The sequence below is a fragment of the Atta colombica genome, unplaced genomic scaffold (assembly GCF_001594045.1).
Source record: "Atta colombica isolate Treedump-2 unplaced genomic scaffold, Acol1.0 scaffold1, whole genome shotgun sequence".
NCBI lineage: Eukaryota > Metazoa > Arthropoda > Insecta > Hymenoptera > Formicidae > Atta > Atta colombica.
Genome location: NW_017259183.1, coordinates 1,819,530 through 1,820,087, shown reverse-complemented (window position 1 = coordinate 1,820,087; position 558 = coordinate 1,819,530).

Here is a 558-nt window from a genome sequence, read left to right as displayed (position 1 = left end):
ATTTTTTGATATTTATATTTTAATTTCAATTTTATATTTGAAATTTTTACAATTACAAGTTTAGTCCTATGTTTAACAATCTGTCAACATAATGCCTTCTAATTAAATCAGAAGAAGTTCTGATTACGTATTTTATTTTGATCGTTTTTTTAGATATGAAATCAACCTCATACGGAAAATCAATGAAGTAATTATTCTTCATGCATCACTGGAAAATCATAAAATCATAAAATCTTTGTGTATTACTGTGTGAATGATAAATGAAAGACTATTTTTAGTTTTTTTGTTGTCTGTCTGTTTATTCATATTCCTCCAAAGAAAATATATTGTAGACAATTTGAATAATTATAAAAATGATTTTATATTTGCATAATGTAACAGTTGAATCTGTTAAATAAATAGAATAAAATAAAGATTCAGCTATATTAAAAAATAAATATTCAGCTATCTTAAAAAATATTAAATTAAAATATTTGCAGATAAGTTAAAAAAATTTTGTTTATTTCTTAATATATATTGAAATGTATTTCTCTTTATTTAATGTTGCAACAAAAAGTT